At 40.5% G+C, this 19,240-nt stretch overlaps 1 protein-coding gene across 1 annotated transcript in view; it reads right to left on the reverse strand.

Annotated features, from left to right (window-relative positions):
* LOC123574614 (uncharacterized) overlaps positions 1–19,240 on the reverse strand; it is a 121,220-nt gene that overhangs the window by 93,708 nt on the left and 8,272 nt on the right. The window lies entirely within an intron of this gene.

The raw sequence follows: 19,240 nt of genomic DNA on the forward strand, positions 1-19,240 counted from the left end.
AGCTATCATATTTAATGATGAAAGACTTAAACTTCTCCCATTAAGATATGGAAAAAGGCAAGGATGTCCACTCTCACCATTCTCTTTCAACATTGCCCTGGAGGTTCTAGCCAGTACAATAAGATGACAAAAATAAGTAAATAAATAAACAAACAAAGTCATCCAGAGTAAAAAGGAAGAAGTAAACTGTATCTATTTTCAGATAACATAATTGTTTACATAGAAAAATCCAAAAGAATCAACCAAACCACTACTGGAACTAATTCAAGAAGTTAGCAATTCTGTAAATCTATCCTTCTATCAAAGAATAGAAGGTAAACATGAAAAAATCAAATTTATTAAAAAAATAAATTTTAAAAATAATTCCACTTATAATCCTATCAAAAAACTTAAGATACGTAGGGACAAATTTAACAAAATATGTTCAAGACTAGTACACTGAAAACTACAAAACATTTCGAGAGAAATTAAAGAAGGTATAAATAAGTAGAGAGATATACCATAATAATGGGCCAGAAGACTAAAATGTCAATTCTTTCCAAATGGATCTTTAGATTCAATGTGATCCCAATTTTAATGTCAGCACCTGTTTTGTGGGAATTAACACTCTTATTCTAAAAAATCTATATGGAAATGCAATGAACCTGCAGCTGCACCATACATTATGGTAGTCAATAACTACATATGGCTACTTAAATTTGTATGTAGGTTAATGAAAATTAAATAAAATTAAAAATTAAGTTTCTCCACCACACTAACCACATTTCAAGGGCTAAATACTCACATGTGACTAGTGATTACTCTTCTTAAATGGTGTGGATGTGTAACATTTTTATCATTGCAGAAAGTTCTGTTGGATGGCACTGACCTCAAATAGCCAAAGCAATTTTGAAAAAAACTCAAGAAAAAAAAACTAGAGGACTTACGTACACTACCTGACTTCAAAACATACTACAACTCTACAGTGGTCCAGACACTGTGGAATCACATAGACACAGGAGAATATGTTCAGGACTTAAGAATAGGCAAAGGTTTATTTCACAAGTCACAGGAAACAATCATAAAAGTAAAGGTAGACTTCATCAAAATTAGAATCTTCTGCTCATCAATTGACATTCTAAGGAAAATGAATAGGCAAGCCACAGTCTGAGAGAAAATATTTGTAAAACAAGCATCTGACATAGCAGCACCAGTTCCCAGGAAACATAATGAACCCCGCCAACCCAACAACAAAAGCATAAATAACCCATCTCCTCAAAAAACTGGAGTGAGCAAAGGTTCTAAAAAGAAATTTTCCAAAAGAAGATACGCAAATGTTCAATATACACAACAAACAGTTCTCAACATCATTAGAAATCAGGCATATGCAAATTAATCAGGCATATGCAAATTAAAACCACAATGATATACCACTACCCATCTATTCAAATAGCTAAAATTAAAAATAATGAAAGCACCAAGTGTTGGTGGGGTGCAGGGCAACTGAAACTCTCAGACATTGTTGGTGAGAATGTAAAATGATACAGCCACTTTGGAAAAATACCTTGCAGTTTCCTAAAAAACTAATCACACACCTGTGATCCAGCGAGTTCACAACTAGATTTCTACTTAAAGAAAATAAAAACATACATTCATTCACAAAAAGGCCTATGCAAAAGAAAATAGCAGATTTATTCATAATGGACTGAAATCATCCCTGTGTTCTTTAACAGAAAAACAGATGAACAATTTTTTTTATTATTATACTTTAAGTTCTGGGGTACATGTTTAATATGTTCATATAACAGAAGAAGATTTAGCAACAAAAAAGACCAACTATTAAGACATGGAACAAGATGGATAGATCTCAAAAATATGCTGAGTAAAAGAAGCAAGACCAAAAAAAAGGGGATATACCATATGGTTCCATTTATATGAAATTCTAGAACAAGCAAAAACTAAGCCATAGGGTTAGCAGTGTCAGAAGAATTGTTTTCTCTGGGGGTTTGAGGATGGGAACAATTTGGGAAGTAGCATGAGGAAGCTCTCTAGAGTGATGGTAATGTTCTACATCTGGCTAGGCTTTGGATTACAGAGTATGAAGTTGTCAAAATTCAGTACATTCATTTACTACTGTTGCATAACAAATTACCACAAATGTAGAGACTTAAAACAGTACACATTTATTATCTCATAGTTTTTGTTAGTCAGAAGTTCAAGCACAACTTACTTGGGTCCTCTTCTCTGGATCTTGCAAGGCTGCAATCAACGTGATAGCCAGGCTGTGTTCTCACTTGAAGGTTTGACTGGGGAAAAACCTTCCAAGTTCATTCAGGTGGTTGTCAGAATTCATTTCCTTGCAGTTACTAGGCTGAAGGCACTAGCTTTTAGCTGGCTATCATCTGGAGACCATCCTTAGGTCCTAGAGCCCACAGTTCCTAGAAAGTGCCCTCCATCCTTTGCAATCCAGGTTTCTCCCAGAAGGCCACTTTTTTCACCCAACTCACAAGAGTCTCTGGTCTTGTCTGCTAGCAAGATGGAGGTGCTGATGGACAGTGCCCTTAGACCTTCTAGAGGTCCTCTGGTTTGATTGAGAGGATCTGGGAGGCATGCCCTCTTAAAAGATACCCTTTTGTGACTAAATATGCTCACCTTTTGATCTTTCAGGTTTTAGCAAAGGGTTGCACAGTCACACCCTCTAATTTTTCTCTAGACCACACTATCTTAATTTAAGAATCTATTGCCATCTGGAGAGGCTTAAAATTTTCAAAATCATCCAGTCCTAGTTCCTTTCTGTTTAAGAATTCTCTTGATTTATCTTTCTCTCCTTTCACATTTTACTGTAAACAGCCAGAAGAGACTGGGGATGCCTTCAACACTTTTCTTGGAACTCTCATTTGCTACATAACCAAGTTCATCATCTACAAGTTCAACTTTCCACATAACTGCAGACGACAATGTTGCTAAGCTTTCTGTCTCTGTTTAACAAAGGTTCTCCCTTCTGTCAGTTTCCCATTACGCATTCCTCACTCCCTCCTGAGCCCTCGACTGCAGTGTCCTTAAAGTCCAGGCTTCTATTACCATCAGTCTTTTCAGGGAGACTTAAGCTTTCTCTATTCTGCTCCCCTGCCCACTGCTGAGTTTCAGAACCACCCCACATTTTTAGATATTTATTAACAGCCACAATGCACTTCCAGGTATCAACACTTGTATTAGTTTTCTATTGCTGTGTGACAAATTCTTATAGACACATTTATGATCTCATAGCTTCCGTAGGTCAGGAGTCCAGGTACAGCTTAGCTGCTTCCCTGCTCAGAACTCCACAAGTCTTCACTCTCCTCTGAAGGCTCCACTGGGGGAGAATCTAAGCCTGAGCCTACTCTTACAGTTGTTTTGAAAATTATTTCCTTGCAGCTGTATGACCCAGGACCCCAGCATTTTGCTGGCTGTTGACTAGAGGCTAACCTCAGGTTCTGGGGGCAAGACACAGTTCCTTGCTACATGGGCTTTTCTAATATGGTCACTTGCTTCATGAAGGACACAAGGAGTCTCTAGCTCCAGCCTACCAGCAAAAGGGAGTCTTACAAAATGTTAACATAACCATAGGAGTGACATCTCACCACCTCTGCCATATGCATCTGCTACCGGTTATGAGCAAGTTATAGGGGATTACCCAGGATGTGAGTATCATTAGGGGTCACCTTAGGTATATCCACCATACTCAGAGAATGCACACTTCAGATTTGGGCATTTGACATAAAAAGGAAAGGGTAGATTGGACTCTACATATGCATGCCAAATTGTTTAGGGAGAAGTATACTGAAATGCATCAATAAAAAAGATGAATTGATGGAAGGATAAAGGGATGGATAGATAGATAAATATATAATGATGCATGTGTAATAAAATGTCAGTGGAAGAATCTAGGTATGGGTATATGAGTATTTGCTGAAAATTTATTTCAATATTTCTGTATATTTAAAATTTTTTATAATATTAGAAAAATAAATGTATACTTATTAAAAAGACCACAGACATAAATGAGTCATCTATTTCTTTATACTTTTCAGCATTTTCTCACTTTACTCCAATAATCATGAATTTTGTGTATATGCAAGAGTTGGGAAAATGCATTTAATTTGTAGTCAATATATCAAGCCAAAGATCTCTCCAGTCCATTACTGAGTCTTTCCCTGCTTTCCCATGAATCAGTCAGCAAGAGAACAGAAAGTTACCCCCACCTCCGAACATTCTTGAGGTTTTCTACTAGCCAGCTGTGGAGTGATCATTCCTCTGTTCACCTAAATCTCTGAAATTGCACATTTTTAGGCTGCATTATCTCTTGGACATAACAGTTGCATAATAGTAACAAGTTGCATACAATTGCTCTTCTTTTTATATATTATAAAACTGCCTCCTTAATATTTTAGATTCTCCTCTCTGGTTCTAATATTTTTGAATTTGGTAAATAAATTGAAATCCACGCTAATCTTAGTGATTCAGATTCTACCATAAAAATCAATACTATGTAAAACTGGAGTGCTTAAGGCTAAATCAACAACATATGTAGTCATACCTATTAGTGTCCTGCTTTTGTAGGTAAATTAATTAGTATTACTTGGACCACGTCATACCACAGCCAATAAAAACAACAGATGTTTGGGGAATGAAGTAACTGGTGTATACAGGCCTAGACATTAGCTTTTTTGTTTTTGTTTTTTACAAGAGAGAATGGTTCTGTCCAGTCAAGCATATTATTAAGGCATTCGTATTTAATAAGTGGGTCCTAACATAGGAAAGAAAGTTCTAAGGCTACTTATTAGCATTAATAAATTATCTATGCTCCCCTCAAAATTATTTAATCAATAAGTATCAGTCACCTCCTCTGTGTTAAGTCTATGCTAGGGGCAAGGATATGGAAAAGAAGAGAGAGTAAATACACAAAGTCATTAGCAAAAAATACAATACAGTATCTAGCTATATGCTAAAATCACTAACAGTTCAACACAGCATTTGTTAGGCTAGATGCTAAGAAATTAGCAACAGAATACAATCTTCCTCCTGCCTTAAAGCAGTCATGGTTCTCTGCAGAACAGAACTGAGATGTAGGACATCAGTAAATCAGACCTAGAAAAGTGGAATTCATGGGCAAGAAAGCCAAGATCCTCAAGATGGGTTGGCTTTAGACGACATCAGTAAAACCAAGGACCAGCCTTCAGTGTTGTCTTTAGTTGTGGGATAAAACAATTGCAACCACAGTGGTACTGCCTGAGGACTTAACAGTTACCTGAATGCCCCTGGGATGGGGAATAAGCTCAAACCACAGCATGGAGTTTTGGCAGGACCATGTCTCTCGGGACCTGGCCAAAATGATGAGGATAAAGGATAAATAAGTAAACCCTCAATGATGATTCTTTCAATACTCTCAACCAGTGTTCTCAATGAAGGCTGGGGGGCATCGTGGAAAACTAAGGGGAAACAAATTTGCTGATCACATTATTTGAGAGGTGCTTTTTGAATTTTCAACTGTATTCACCTAAAATAAGTACATGATAAACTGCATATATTTAAGTGTACTAGATGTTTAAGTGTTTTTACACACACACACAACAAACATGCAAGACCATGGCTACACTGAAGATAATAAAAATATTTTTCACTCTCCCTCACAAAGGTCTCATACACACTTGTGATGCTGCCATGCCCCTCCCCTCTTCCATCATCCTCAGGCAAACATTGATCTGCGGTCCTTATAGATTAGTTTGCATTTCCTAGAATGTCATCTAAGTGAACCCATATTGTATGTACTCTATTTGTCTGGCTTCTTTCCTTCTGCGTAATTATTTTGAGATTCATCTATGTTGTAGCACATGTTAATAGTCTATTTCTCTTTATTGTCAAGTGGTAGTATTCCACTGTCTGGATATACCACAGTTATTCTACTCATCTGTGAATAGGCATTTGAGTTGTTTCCAGATATTGGCCATTACAAATAAAGTTACAGTGAGTATTTGTGTCCAGGTCTTTGTATGGATGTATGTCCATACATAACTCATACACAAATCATTTCTCTTGGATGAAATGGAATGGCTGTCACACTGTTTTCCAAAGTGTCTTACTCATCTCACAAGCCCACTTACAGAGTTTCAGATGTGCCACATCCTTGTCAACACTTGCTATGTTCAGTCTTTATTTATCCATTTCAACTGGTTTAAGTGCTATCTTGCTATGTTTTAAATTTACAGTTCCTTAATAACTAATGACACTGAGCATCTTTTCCTACCCTTATTTGTCAGTCATATATCTTCTCTGGTGAAGTGTCTATTCAAATTGTTTGCCTAATTTTTTTTTTTTTTTTTAACTTTAAGTTCCAGGATACATGTGCAGAACATGCAGGTTTGTTACATAGATATACGTATGTCATGTGATTTGCTGCACCTATTGACCCACCATCTAGGTTCCCTCCCCTCACTCTCCACCCCTCAACAGACCCTGGTGTGTAATGTTCCCCTCCCTCCCTGTGTCCATGTGTTCGCACTGTTCAACTCCCTCTTATGAGTGAGAATATGCTGTTTGGTTTTCTGTTCCTGCGTTAGTTTACTGAGGATGATGGCTTCCAACTTCATCCATGTCCCTGCAGAGGACATGATCTCATTCCTTTTTACGGCTACGTAGTATTCCATGGTGTATATGTACCACATTTTCTTTATCTAGTCTATCATTGGGCATCTGGGTTGGTTCCATGTCTTTGCTATTGTAAATAGTGCTGCAATAAACATAAATGTGCATGTGTCTTTATATTAGAATGATTTATACTCCTTTGGGTTTATACCCAGCAATGGAATTGCTAGGTCAAATGGTATTTCTTGTTCTAGATCCTTGAGGAATAGCCACACTGTCTTCCACGATGGTTGAACTAATTTACATTCCCACCAACAGTGTAAAAGCATTCCTATTTCTCCATAGCCTCACCAGCATATGTGGTTTCTTGGCTTTTTAATAATAACCATTCTGACTGGAGTGAGATGAATCTCATTGTGGTTTTGATTTGCATTTCCCTAATGATCAGTGATGTTGAGCTTTCTTTCATATGTTTGTTAGCTGCATAAATGTCTTCTTTTGAGAAGTGTTTGTTTATAACCTTTGCCCACTTTTTGATGGGGTTGTTTTTTCTTGTAAATTTGTTTAAGTCCCTTGTAGATTCTAGACATTAGACCTTTGTCAGATGGGTAGATTGCAAAAATTTTCTTCCATTCTGTAGGTGGCCTGTTCACTCTGATGCTAGTTTCTTTTGCTGTGCAGAAGCTCTTTAGGTTAATTAGATCCCATTTGCCAATTTTCACACTTTTTGCAATTGCTTTTGGCATTTTCGTCACGAAGTCTTTACCCACGCCTATGTCCTGAATGGTATTGCCTAGGTTTTCCTCTAGGGTTTTTATGGTTTGGGGTTTTACATTTAAGTCTTTAATCTATCTTGAGTTAATTTTTGTATAAGATGTAAGGAAGGGGTCCAGTTTCAGTTTTCTGCATATGATTTGCCTAATTTTTAATTAATTTTTTTATCATTGAGATTTAGAGTTCTTTACACATTCTAGATACAAGTCTTTATCAGATAAACAATTTATAAATATTTTCTGCAGCCTTGTCATTTTCCTAAGAATATCTTTTGAAGAGCAGAAGTTTTTAATTTTGATGAAGTTCAATTTATCAATTTGTTATTTTATGGATCATATTATTGTTGTTGTAACTAAGAAATCTTTGTGTAACCCAACATCATAAAGGTTTTATTCTATTTTTCTTCTATAAATTCTACAGCTTTAGATTTTATATTTTGGACTAGGGTCCATTTTGAGTTAATTTTTTTTATATGCTTAGATCAAAAGTCCCAGCACAAACTGTTGAAAAGAATATTCTTCCTCCATTGCCTTGGGGAGTTGTCCATATAAGTGTGGGTTTGTTTCTGAACTTTATTCTGTTCCACTGATATATTTGTATATTTTAATCCAATATTGCACAGGCTTGCTTACCATCAGTCTATGATAGGTGTTGAAATCAAGTAATGCTAATCATTTTCAAAGTTGTTTTGGCTATTTTAGGTCCTTTATAGTTCCAAAGGAATTTTAGAATCAGTCTGTCAAGTGCTACAAAAAAAAAAAACTTACTTGGATTTTGATGAGGATTGTGTTAAATCCATATAGCAGCTTTGGGAGAATTGACATGTGAATAGTAAGAACCCTTCAGATCCATAGACATACTGTATGTCTTCTCCACTTGACGTCTTCTTTGATTTATCTCCTCAATGTTTTGTATGTTTCAGTGCATACAACTTGCACATCTTCTGCCAAATTTATCCTTACATATTTTATATTTTGGATGCTGTTATAAATGATATTCCTGAATTTCAATTTATGATTTTTTTATTCTTAATATATAGAAATGCAATTGATAGTTGTGTTTTGACTTTGTGTAATGCAACCTTGCTAAGCTATTTAAGTTTTTATTGCAGATTCATAGAATTTTTCAAGACAATCACATCATTTGTTCGTAAGGTCAGTTTTACTTCTTCTTTTCCTATCAAGTTGTCTTTTGTTTCTTTTTCTTGCCTGATTGTCTTGGCTAGGGTCTCCGGTACGATAATGAATAGAAATAGGGAGAGAACATATCTATGTCTTGCTCTTGATCTTAGAGTAAAAATATTCAGTCTTTGACATAAGCTAAAGAATTTCTGTAGATGCCCAATATCACACTGAGGAAAACCCTGCGATTCCTAGTTTGCTGAGAGTTTTTTTTAGAAATGGATATTGGATTTTACTAAATGTGTTTTTGGGTAAAGAGAAGGAGGGTGTCTATTGAAATGACTGCTTGGTTTTTCTTTCTCAGCTTGTTCATATAGTGTATAAGGTAATACACTATATAACGTAGACTGATTTTCTGACGTGAAGTCGACATCGCATTCCTAACAAACCACACGTGGTCATAATGTGCTTTCATTTTTGCATATTGTTTCATTCAATTTGCTAAAGTTTCACTTAGCATTTTTGTCTCTATGTTTCCCTTTTCTTATCATGTCTTTGTCTTATTTTGGTATTAGGATAGTACTAGCCTCATAGAGTGAGCCGGGAAGGGTTCCTTCCTCTTCAATTTTAAAAAAACGTTTCTAGAGAGCGAGTATTATTTCTTCTTTAGATGTTTGGTAGAATTCACCTGTATAGCTATCCGGCTTGACATTTCACTGTGGGAAAGTCTTTAACAACAAATTCCATTTCTACAGTAGATATAGTGTTATTCAGGTTATTTAACTTTTAATTGGTAAGCATTGATAATTTGTATCTTTCAAGGTATTTGTCCATTTCCTCTAAGTTGTAAATTTATTGGCCTAAAATTTTTCATATTATTCCCTTATTGTGTTATAAATAACTGTACAATCTATAGTGATACCACCTTTCTCACCTTTTTTTTTTTTTTTTTTTTTTTGGAAACAGGGTCTCACTCTGTCACCCAAGCTGGAGTGCTGGAGTGCAATCACAGCTCACTGCAGGCTCAACCTCCCAGTGTCTCAAGCAGTCCTCCTGCTTTAGCCCCCTGAGTAGCTGAGACTATAGGCACAGGCCACCATGCCTGGCTAATTCTTTATTTTTAATTTTTTTGTAGAGACCAAATTTTGTAGAGACTATGTTTCCCAGGCTGGTCTTGGACTCCTGGGCTCAAGTGATCCTCCCACCAAAGCCTCCGAAAGTGCTGGGATATAGGCTTGAGCCACTGCTGCCAGCCCGTTCTCATTTTTGATACTGTAATTTGTTTCTTCTCTCTTTTTTCCTGATCAGTCTGTAGAGAGTTTTATTTAAAGAACCAGCTTTTGGGTTCATTTGTTTTCTCTATTGTCTATTGTTTTTATTTTTTCATTGACTGCCACTCTGGTCTTTTTTTATTTCCTTTCTTCTACTTACTTTGAGTTTATTTTGCCCTTCACTTTTATATTTCTTAATGTGGAAACTGAGATCTTTCTTTTTTCTTAATATAGGCATTTCTTGCAACAAAATTCCCCTAAGTGTTCCTCTAGCAGCATCCTACAAATTCTGATATGTAGTGTCTCCATTCAACTGAACATGTTCCCAATGGTCAGAGCTAGAACAATTCGAGCAACAAAACAAATAACACAGTATTGGCTTATAGCCCAAAGCATAAGATACATATCCATGAGTCTATCCTAATAGAAATAGATGACAGAGTAAATAACTAAAGGAGGACAGAAGAGCTGAATCTCCCACACAGAACAACTCCAAATACTTTACGTAGATTCTCTGCCAGCTAGGAGATAGAGCCTAGCTCCCTGCTCACGTGGGAGCTGGGCTCACAGAATTCCATCCAAAGATGGTGGTATGGGTAAGGGGGAATGAGTGACTGTCCGGAGAAGAAGGCTGACAAACACTACGTCCACCTGGTGACGAAGGTCAACATTAACGGTGACAAGCCATGTTGATGGTGGGCACCCTTGGGTGGGATGTGATGAGAATGGACTTTGTCTCTGTAGTCTTCCTTCCAAAACCCATAAGCCTGTATAATCACGAGAAAAACATCAGACAAAATCAAGCTGTGGGTCATTCCACAAACTACCTTGCCCAGGACTCCTCAAAACTGTCAGGATCCTCAAAAATAAGGCAAGTCAGAGAAACCATCAAAACCAAGAGAAGCTGACAGAGACATGATGACTAAACATAACATGGTGTCCTGGATCCTAAAGAGAGAAAACTAAAACCATAGGAATAAAGTGTGGACTTTAGTTTAAATAATGTGCTCAAATTGGTGCATTAATTGTGATGAGTGTGCCATACTTATTGTAAGATGTTAATCTTAGGTGAAACTGGGTAGCGGGTAGATGGGAACTCTGTGTTATCTTTGAAAATTTTCTGTAAATCTAAAACTATTCTAAAATGCAAGTTTCTTTCATTCATTCTTTTTTTTTTTTTTTAAGTGGAGTCTTGCTCTGTCACCCAGGCTGGAATGCAGTGGTGCGATCTTGATCTTGGCTCACTGCAACCTCTGCCTCCCAGGTTCAAGTGATTCTCCTGCCTCAGCCTCCCAAGTAGCTGGGATTACAGGCATCCACCACCACGCCCAGCTAATATATTTTTTTAATTTTTAGTAAAGACAGGGTTTCACCATGTTGGTCAGACTGGTCTCGAATTCCTGACCTCGTGTTCCACCCTCCTTGGCCTCCCAAAGTGCTGGGATTACAGGTGTGAGCCACCACACCCGGTGGCAAGTTTCATTTTTAAAAGATCTGTGGGATATGTTGAAAAGAAATATAAGGGGAAAAATAAAAATTTGAGAATTAGAAAGAGGCATATATACTTCTAAAATTATTGACATTAGGTATCAATTCATTTAAGTAGTCAATTTAATTGTGTTATGTAACAATTCTTTTTAAAAGTCAATATTATAATGTAAAGACTTATATATTGAATCTTATGGTGAAACATTCAAATAACTTGACAATATTGCAAAAGGAACAGACATTTTCATTCCAAAAACATTTAGGAAATGAAAGAAAAGTCATTTGAGTCTAGTGGTAGAGAGGGCCTGAGAAAAGGCCTGAGAAAAGAGATTGCACACTCCACCCTAGCTCCCCATGGCCATTTAGACAGGGAGAGATGGACATATAAGTGATTCTTACAGCTCCCCAAACGTGTGTTTGAAAACTGGAGGAGGGATAAGAATTCTAGTGTTGCTACCTGCCTGGGCCCCTACCTGCATGGAGTACTGGTGAAGTGCTCATCCAATTCATCTGATGATTCCTTTTTTTTTTTTTTTTTTTTGAGACGGAGTCTCGCTCTGACTCCAGGCTGGAGTGCAGTGGCGCTATCTCAGCTCACTGCAACCTCTGCCTCCCGGGTTCAAGTGATTATCCTGCTTCACCCTCCGGAGTAGCTGGAACTACAGGCGCCTGCCACCACGCCCATCTAATTTTTGTGTTTTTAGTAGAGACGGAGTTTTACCATGTTGACCAGGATGGTCTCGATCTCTTGACCTCGTGATCCTCCCGCCTCGGCCTCCCAAAGTGCTGGGATTATAGGCATGAGCCCAGCCTGATGATCCCTTTCTTAAGCCTTCCTCAGAGACAGTGGGGAGCCAGGATGATGCTGAATAAACAGCCCCAGAGAACGAGTCAACTCAGGCAATCACATACCACCATTCCAGCAGAGATCGCCAGCGCTAGCATGAAACTGACCAGACCAGAGTTGGAATAAGACTACAGAGACTCCAGCATTTGGGGGAGCCCTGGTCTCTTCACCCTGCAGAGCCTGACCACTGCAACAGTCCTGTGTGGCTGGAAATCTGGGGTCTCTGGAGAAGGCTTAAGGAAACCACAGAAGCACTCTCGGAATGGCACAATTGCATTTTATGTTTTCCGAATGTGTGGGGCACATATGCTCTTAACAAAACATCCACAGCTGGTAAAAACCTAAGTAACTGCCTATAAACATGTATCTATCTAGAGGTACTAAAAAGAAATGTTTTTAAAGTTACTAAGGTGAGCCAATCCTGCTTATGTTGTTAGTTATTAAAGTAAGTTTAAATTTTATTATTTTTATACCATATATATTCTATCTGCAAAGGAAAGGTAACATCAGTGCCAGCAAAACCCTGAACCTCATTTCAGGATTGACTAACACTCACTCACCACATCCATAGATGATTCTGTGCCACTGTTGGCATCAGGAGCTGTCCTGTGCCCTGCAAGGTGTTTATCAGCATTCCCGGCTTCTACCCACTACACGCAAGTAGCAACCGCTCCTTGAGTGGTGACAACCAAAAACATCTCCAGACATTGCCAAATGTCCTGCGGGGAGCAGAATCACCACTGGTTGAGATCCAGGGTCTGAAAACTACAGCCGTGGAAATCCGGCTCACTGCTTGCTTTTGCAAATAAAGTTTTATTAGAACACGACCATGTCCGTTCATTTCTGTTTTGTCTGTGGTCCCTTCCACACCACAGTGGCAGAGCTGAGTGTATACAACAGAGACAGTGTAGTCCACAAAGTCCAAACTGTTTACCATCTGGCCCCTTACAGAAAAAGTTTGCCACCTGTACTCTAGTTTCCACTTTCTAAGTCTCTTCTAGACCCATATTTACCTGTCTCCAGCTTCACTCCTGGCACCCAGCCCACCCGGATCAACTGCCACCTGGATTTCTGCAAAACTTCTCCCAGGGCACTCCTGCCCCTAGTCTGGCTGCTCTTCAGTTCATGCTTCGCAGAGCATCCGGGGGACATTTTCCGAAAGCACACACTTCATCATGTCACTTCCCTGTTTAGTGCCTGTGGGTGGCCTCCCCTGTGCTGAAGATAACATGAGGCCCCTTCACATGGCCTGTGAAATTCAAAGATTGACCCCATCACATTCCAGCCTCTAAAAGGTGTCCATGCTAAACTTCGTTCTGTCCTGCAAGCAGGGAATACAACAAAACCCAGCTCTGACCTCCAGACATGAATATTCCCACAGAATTGTGAGCCTGGCTTTACCCTCTGCACCGTGTGGCACGGCATCTCACCTGCGACAGGTGCTCCACCAGGTGTCAAACAGCCACACAGCTGCCCCTGTGCTATTAGCTTCTCATACATATTCAGTTAATGTGTCAGCTACTCCACTCAACCCCAACTTTAACCATAGCAGACTAAAATTTAATGTTTGCTGAATAGTCCCTGCGGCAGGAATTTTCCAGTTTTTTGATAATGACCCAGAATAAGAACTGAATATACGAAGCATCGTAATCTAGTACACACATGCTTCTGTGTGTGTGCCAGCACATCTGAGACATACATTTCATGATAGAATATTTACCTTTGGGTCAGGCCTAAAGCTACTATTTACAGGCTCACGCCTGTCATCCCAGCACTTTCGGAGGCCGAGGTGGGCAGATCACGAGGTCAGGAGATCGAGACCATCCTGGCCAACATGGTGAAACCCCATCCCTACTAAAAATGCAAAAATTAGCTGGGCGTGGTGGTGCATGCCTGTAATCCCAGCTACTTGGGAGGCTGAGGCAGGAGAATCGAATGAACCTGGGAGGCAGAGTTAACAGTGGCCACTGCACTCCAGCCTGACAAGAGTGAGACTCCATCTAAAAAAAAAAAAAAAAAAGAATATTTACCTTTACTAGTAATTATTTTTATTGTTTTCTATTTCATTGTTTAAATTTTGGTCCCAACTCACTAAATTACTTCGATTAACCTACTAATGTGTTTTGACGCGCAGTTTGAGAGCCACTGCCCTACAGCTTCCAGCAAGGTGATTCGATGAATAATTGAGTGATGAGCTGGTTATGAGAATATCCAAGAAACAGCTGGAAGGGCCTGGATCTTTAGCTCTGGGTCTTTGAACTTTCCAATTGGTTAGACTTTGTGGCAAATGACCCAATCCTCCTTCACAAATGTCGAATCCCTCAAAAGGGCCGTGGGAGAAAGAGGAATGGATACAAAGGTGCTGTTGTGAGGGTGTTTACCCGAATCCTTGGGCTCCTGAAAAAATCCTGTGAATTGACAACTTCAGGGCAGCCAGGAATGACCAAAGATTAGCTCAAAGTAATCCCTCCAGAAAACGACTACCAAGACAGGCTACAAATGTATTCCCCCAAAAATGAGAATACATGCATGAAAGCAGAAAAATGTTTAAAACTTAGAATCTGTAAAAAACAGCGTGGGGCAGTGTGCATTCGTTACCACTGAATGCACTGCTGTAGGGATCTGGTGGGCTCAAGTGGGATCTGGTGGGTTTCGGTGGGCTCCAGTGGGGTTGGCACAAGGTACCAGCTACCTTGTATCCTGCTGACTTTGGCTGGCCACCTCAAGTTAGGCTTACCCCGCTGGCCAGCCTAACTCCTGAGTAGTCCCCAAGCTGCCCTGCCCTGTCCCCTTACACACCAAGATTTGATTTTATAAATTATCAACTCACATTCCCCAAATGAAGCAAACTTAACTTTGACCTGTTGGTAGTTACCATATGCCTCAAGGTGGTTTGTAAACTTGAATGGGAAAAAAATTCTACCTTTATTTTCAATACTCTCTAACAGACATTTAGAACACTTGCTTCAATTATAAACGTTAGGCAAGAAACTTCAGTGGTATTTGCAGTTCCTGTGACTTTGCTGTCAATAGAAATCACAAATGTTTTAACACATTAAAGTTGTTGCAAGTATCTCGAACTATTACTCACACTCATCACTACGTCAAAATCATAGTAGTTGTTAGATTTACACCACTAGATCTTATTTAAGATACTAGTAAAGAAGCACATATGAATATACATCACAAATGTGGCATTTGATGTATTATAACCTTATTTCAATAGAACAAGTTTCCTTTGTGACTCTTGGTACTTTATTCATTTAAAAGCATTAGTCTGAGAAAGGGTCTGTAGGCTTCACCAGGCCACAAAACGGGGGCCATGAAATGGGTCGCAACACGAAAAGGAATCTTTGATGAACGCCTCCACAGGCCAAGCAATTTCCAAAAAAATATTTCTTCTTATTTCAACCACTTTATATTTTAATTTTTTAAAATATTTACTTATTTGTATTCTCCAATTCAAAAAATAATTTGATCTTATTATAACAAGTGAAACAATGCAAGAAAAAGATACACAAAGGCAGTCTATCTGGGAAGTTTGATACACACATCACAGTGGACTGCATAACAACACAGATCCAAATAAAGTGTTATGAAGCCAGCTCAGAGAAAGACAGAGAGGCTGGCAAGCAGAACAATGGCTGGTGATGGTGTTTCCATTGTGGACGAAGTAAGTAGTCATTCCCATAAGATGTGAGCAGGCGCCCTGTGCAAAAGGATTCTGTGGTCACAGTGGATGAGAAAATGCTCGGTTAATCAAAGGTACACTGCATTTTTTTTTAATACACTAAAGTGCACTGAGAATCTCCAAAGGAGAAAATACAATACACAAGGTTTCTGAAATACAGTTGGCTACAAAAATCTTCCTCTCCCCTCCCCCCCACCCCAAGAACTTTCTTATATTCCCCAGAACCATGGTTTGGGAATTGCTGAAACAGGGTAATGTAAGTTTCATCCTGACCTCAGCCATTTAAAACATGCAGCCAACAATGGCTGCATCTTTTGTTTTTCTCTCCTTAGGTCAGTAAGGAGATATGAGATTTTTTGTCTTGCCAGAATTCTTTATTTATTTACATTAAAAACGAGAAAAAAATAATACAACCACCAACAAAGGTTTCACTCTTTTTTTGTACTAATATACTTCAGACTCAGCTTTTACCTTGCTGGAGGGAGAACTTAATTACTTACAGGTTTTTCTAGAACAGTCCTTAGTTCAACCCTACCACAGTTTACACTGCAGCCCACATTACAGAATTCCACTGGCATTTGGCTCTCCAGTTTCCTCTTTAGAGTGGTATTGCAGTGCTCTCAGCGATATACACAGAGAAGTTGAGGAAATACCAGCCAGTTGAGACTAGTTGGCCCTCCACTCTGAAAACTGCAGAATGCATTTCACCTAGCCCCACCAAAAGATGTAAGGAGCTAAGAGTTCCCATCAGCCACGCACACAGAGGATGTGTACGCTCACCTGGAAATCAGTGGCCAAAGAGGTAGCACCCTTGCGGGGACCAGAAGTGACCCAAAGAGGCCTGCGGAAAGTGAAGGAAACTGGAAAAGACAGCAGAGTGTCACTCCTATGAGTAAACTTCAGACTTGCTTTTAAACTGATGAGCAACACATTCTGGTTTGTTTCTAGTCTATACATGATCTCGCAGAGTCAAGAAAAGACAGACTTCCCTCCGTAACCTTTCCGCTTGCACCAGTGATTTCCAGATCTTCGGAGCCGGAAGCCAACCACCTGCTTCAAAGAGGCATCCTTTGCAAGAGCACTTGTGCGTTCAGAGTTCCAGTGGTACCAAGGGTGACAGTGATGCTTTCGATAGTGATAGGCAGCTTAACAAAGACAGCCAGGAGAGCATCCCTGCTCTGCTCCCACTTGTTCACTTGCTCCCTAACAGTGAATCGGGGGATGGTCTGAGGCTCTCCACTCCCTAACCACAGCCCACTGAGCCCAGACTGCCACCTCAAAAATGGGTGACGACCATCCTTTCCTCGGCCAGACAGGCCTTGAAATCAGCCTTTCTATAGAATGCCAGAAATGGCAGAGCATGCCCTGGGGCAAAAACACTTTTTAAGATAACTGATCAGCAATAATGTTGCAACTGACCTGCCTGCAGGCTTCAGTGGATCCAGATCTAAATTACCCTAATTTTTCTCCCCCAAAATTAGGCATAATATTATAATTTCAAGGAATGCAAGAGCAATTTCTCCCATCATTGGATACCAAGCTCAAGATGTTACAGGAAAAAGAAATAGCTTTTACTGCTGATATGAGAATTTTAAAAGAGAGACAAGTGTGAGCAAACAAAACCTGTCACATCAAATACTCCGGCAAAAAAAAAAAAAAAAAAAAAAGCTAGAAAAAAATGCCAGAAATGCTGAAATCTAAATAAAGTCATTTATTTGTTATTTTAACCCCTTCACTGTCACAGCTACTCTGGCATAAGGTTAGTTAATTCTCCAGAGGTGAGCTTTATGAAGGACAGTGCCCCTATTCTTGCAGCCATTGTTTTCTTGTCACACAGTTCTCTTGATTAGCTGGCCCCTTCAAGGGGTTCCACATACAAACGGGGTGCTGTTGATGCTCCTTGGGCCATACCTCCTCTTAGGGTATCATTTTTTCAGAGAATTTGATTTTATCCAATTTCCACCATGCTAAGCAAAGACACGAGACTGTGAGATCCCAAAGGGTAGCAGCCCCATGTCCCTCATGGTTCTGGCACGAGGCAGGTATTCAAAGCACAAGATGGCAATTGCTTTTTGAACTCTGCGCCTTAGGCAGTTAACATGCAAGCAAAGATAAGACGCCTTCAACAGCGGAGACTCTATGAAGACCAACGGGAAAAATGGAAAAACACCAAATGGATGGGTCTGCCCGTTGATCACTTACTCTTCCTCGGTCAAGTTCATGAGCCTGTTTCCTGTTTCGAGGGTACATGCCTTTATAAACGTTAAATAAGATAGCACTGCTGAAAGGGCATTGCTAATGGAGGTCTGCGGAAATAGAGGGAAATATTTCCAATTAGGAGGTATGGATTGGGCAGTCACTGTGTGCCAAGCACTACAGTGGACCCTGAAATGAGTCAGTGACAGCCTCAGTGCTCCACGATCCTCCCTCCTCCAGCTCCATTCATTTTAGCCCAGTGCAGTGAGGCTTCTTTCTGTCTCCAGGAATTGCTTGGGCAATGGTTCCCAGGACCTTCTGACCCAGAGGATTCCACAGACTTTTCAGCCCTTTTTTCTGGAAGGTCTCAGTGGCCTTCCCACCACTGCCTCAGCCTTGTGGTGGTGCTGCTCCCCATGGAGGCTTCTCCCACCCTCTCGGCTGCTCCTCCCCCACCTCCCGGGCCTACCTCTAGAGGCTAGGTCATCTCCGGCTCCTCCCGGGCTCTCCCCTGCCCTCTAAACACCCACTGTCCAGGAACCCCAACTCTGTGGTGGCCTCAGCTCCCACCTACAAGCCCAGGACTTTTCTCCCAGGTCCTAATCCTAAATATGCTGCCTGCCAGCAGGCTGTATTCACCAGCCATCTCCTCGCCTCTGCCCGGGAGTTGGTACCACCACAGAGAGGGCACTGCCAGGCACCTATGCAGGGAGACCCGGGTCCTTCTGGGCCCTGCCCAGGCCACATCCTTGGCATTTCTCTCCGTCTCAACAGCTCAAGCCCTGGCACCTCTTGCTGAGCCTCTGGGGGTCTCCTAGCTGACCAGTTCCACCCCCATCTGACTCCACAGTCCTGCCTGTCCAGTACTGCTAGACTGTCTTCCCCAGCTGACGCTCATCCGCGGTTCCCCACGGCCAGTCCCAGCAGTTTCCTGCCTGCACCCACTCCTCAGCCTTCTCTGTTTGAGGCTCCCCTCCTCAGACACACAGGCCTTTCTGCTGCCCCCTCGTCTCTGCGCAGGCTGCTCTCTCAGTACCCCTGGCCCATGCCCACTCCACGCTCCAGGGCTCAGCCTCTTCTCCCACCCTCCACCCCACCCCTTGTCTCCTGTCCTCCACCCGACCCCTCCTCTCCTGCCCTCCACCACAGCCCTCCTCTCGGGTTCCTGGGCACCCCCCCCCCCCCGCATCTCCTGTCATCAACACCATGCGCTATTTGCTCATCCAGTGCCCACGGTTTGCCCACCGGACGG

Source organism: Macaca fascicularis, chromosome 7, assembly GCF_037993035.2.
Source record: "Macaca fascicularis isolate 582-1 chromosome 7, T2T-MFA8v1.1".
NCBI classification, from domain to species: Eukaryota; Metazoa; Chordata; class Mammalia; order Primates; family Cercopithecidae; genus Macaca; species Macaca fascicularis.